At 35.6% G+C, this 3232-nt stretch overlaps 1 non-coding gene across 1 annotated transcript; it reads right to left on the reverse strand.

Moving 5' to 3' along the window:
• Positions 1 to 522: 522 nt before the first annotated feature.
• On the reverse strand, positions 523 to 629 carry LOC139851074 (small nucleolar RNA R71). Its single transcript, XR_011760437.1, has one exon. It is a non-coding gene; the product is annotated as a small nucleolar RNA R71 (small nucleolar RNA).
• Between the last annotated feature and the right edge of the window lie 2603 nt (positions 630 to 3232).

Raw genomic sequence — 3232 nt, forward strand, 5'->3', positions numbered from 1 at the left:
GAGGATATTCAAGGACAATTCAGAGATCCTGAACCACTAATCATTCCTCCTGAATCACAAATCATTCAACCAGAGGTTGTTGAGGAAGAAAAAATTAAATCAGAATCCTCTAGTGATTCAGATTCAACAATTTCAATCATGGAAAATCAGGAACCTCTAAGTATGGAAGATCGAATGAGAGCTACACGCACTGGCCAAGGTCATGCAATTACTCAACCAGACATTAATGCGCTAGATTATGAAATCAAAGGACAAATCCTACACATGGTAACTAATCAATGTCAATATAGTGGTACGCCAAAAGAAGATCCAAATGAACATCTTCGAACCTTTAATAGGATTTGTACTCTATTCAAAATCAGAGAAGTTGAGGATGAACAGATATATCTCATATTGTTTCCCTGAACTTTAAAGGGAGAAGCCAAAGATTGGTTAGAATCGTTACCTGAAGGAGCGATTGATACATGGGATGTTTTAGTTGAAAAATTTCTTAAAAGATTCTTTCTGGCATCTAAAGCCATAAGACTTCAATGAGAAATTGTTATGTTCGCGCAAAAGCCAAATGAAACATTATATGAGGCGTGGAAAAGATTCGGAAAGTTGTTGAGAGGATGTCCTCAACACGGTTTAGACACTTATCAAATAGTACAAATATTCTACCAAGGTGTTAACGTTGCTACACGAAAAGACATCGACACAGCAGCTGGTGGTTCCATTATGAAGAAAACCGCAACCGAAGCTCACAAAATTATTGATAACACAGCCTCCCACTCGCATGAGTGGCACCAGGAAAAAGATATTTTTCGTTCATTTAAAGCGGCTAGAGCCGATTCTAGTCATGACTTTGATTCCGTTTCTGCAAAAATAGATGCTTTCGAGAGACGAATGGAAAAGATGACTAAAGATATTCACGCAATACGAATCAGTTGTGAGCAATGCGGTGGACCATACTTAACGAAAGATTGTCACATTGAGCAAACGATGGAACAACGTGAGAATGTTTCCTACATGAACCAAAGCCCGGGAAATAATTATCAGAATAATTATCAACAGCCAAGGCCAAACTTTAATCGAAATCAAAACATTCTTTACAATCCAAATGGGCCAAACAATAACTCGTACAACCAACAAGGTCCGAATAACCAACCAACTCAAAACAACACTTTCAATCAACAAAGACCTGGTTTGTATAAACCACTACAACAAACCGAAGAGAAAAAGCCAAATCTGGAAGAAATGATGGCAAAGCTAATGGAATCTCAAACACAATTTATTATATCTCAAACCCAAACAAATGAGAGGTTTGATCAGTCATTAAGAACTCAACAAGCTTCCATTCTGAATCTAGAAAAACACGTAGGTACTCTTGCTAGCATGATGAGTGAGAGGGAACAAGGAAAGCTACCGAGTAATACTGAAGTAAATCCTCGAATTGAAAGTGTTAATATGGTGTCAACAAATTCTGAAAAACTAGCACAAGAAGATGGGAAGGTTTTAGATGTGAGTAACAATGAAGAAGTTACACCACCACCACCACCACCACCCGAGTATGTAAATCCAGTAGTTGTACCATATAGACCACCCATCCCGTTTCCAAGAAAAGGAGTTGAGTATGAGCAAGTAATAGGTAATAAAGTTTGTGATACCTCTGGAAAAAAAAGAAGAATAAGAAAGTGCAAGAAACAAAAATCGTAGAAGTAAACCCGGTGAAGACAGTTCCACCAAAACTTCCACCCAGGTTGGGTGATCCGGGTGAATTTATTGTTCCTTGTCTACTTAGTGATTGTGTCATGTATGATGCACTAGCAGATTTAGGTGCGAGTGTGAGTGTTATGCCCCTTTCATTATATAAGAGATTAAGAGTAGGTGAGTTAAGTCCAATAAAAATGAGTGTTCGACTCTTTGATCAAACCATTAGGCACCCAGTTGGAATCGCTGACAACCTACCCGTTCAAGTGGGTAATTTAACCTTTCTAGTCGAATTTATGGTCATTGACATAGAAGAGGACTCAATCATTCCTCTAATTTTAGGTTGACCATTCTTAGCGTCCACCTAGGCGTTCATTTATGTAAGAGAGGGTAGAACGACACTTAGTGATGGTGACAAATCGATCACCTTTATGAGTCGAAAGTCTAAATCTCCACCAACCAAAACTGTTGAACCAATAAAAACGATCGATGAGAAGCATATTGTTTTACCAACTCTAACGGTAGTGCTTAACAATAATAAAACGCCTAAGTGTGGGGAAGATGAAGTAGCACCTAATGATGACCTGATAACAAAGAACCCCGTTATTGATACGAAATTAAATGAAGTTGTTATTAACAGTTCAATGAAGAAACTTATTAAACGGATTCGCGATGCTAGAACCAAGGGGAACTTTAAGTTATGTAACCGGTTAGTATCCAATCTTTCGCCTAAAGAAAAGGCGAAACTAGTTGAATTTGTGGATATTACACAGGAATCCGACCAATGGCTTAAAGCAAAAGTCACATATATGCAAGTTGATTATGGTCCAAGAGAAATTAACGATGAAGTTAATCACAATTTCGACACCACACCTACCTAATTGTAGGGAGATTCAAATGTTCTAAAAAGAAAATGCTGTCTAGAATTAGATGTTCTGTTCTCGTGTAGTTCTAAGAATAGAATCCGATTGGTCTTTTCCGCTAGCAGACACTAAAGAACTAGTTTTCTCCCCCAATTCTGAATTTTTGTTTTGTAGGTTTTGTATAAAATTAATATGCATTTTAAATTTAAGTTTTGTGTGAATTTAAAAACAAAATTTACTTTATTTCATTAAGTTTAAAAAAAAAATGATTCCTAAAATTCGTCGTAAGTTAAAGACTAGGTCATGGAACTGAAATTGCTTTACCCGAGGGCGGGGTGAAAAATTTTGTTATAATTATTTTTAATATTATTGATCTAAAGTATACAAAAAAAATTAAAAAACCCAAAAATCTTTGCTTTTAAAACAATCGCTTTAAAAACAAAAAATTTTAAATTTTGTCGAGGGACGGACTAGGTAAACATACCGAAACTACCTAAAGTAAAAGGAAACAAAATTTTTAAAAAATTATTCATTCAAATTGTTTTAATAAATACAGGTTTTATAAAAAAAATAATAAAAATATTATGTATATATATGTTTGTAGTTTATCTTATGTACAAAACATGGTAAAACAGCGCACTTTCAAAGACTGGCATTAAGTTCAGCAAAAGCTACTTATT

Source organism: Rutidosis leptorrhynchoides, chromosome 5, assembly GCF_046630445.1.
Source record: "Rutidosis leptorrhynchoides isolate AG116_Rl617_1_P2 chromosome 5, CSIRO_AGI_Rlap_v1, whole genome shotgun sequence".
Lineage (NCBI taxonomy): Eukaryota > Viridiplantae > Streptophyta > Magnoliopsida > Asterales > Asteraceae > Rutidosis > Rutidosis leptorrhynchoides.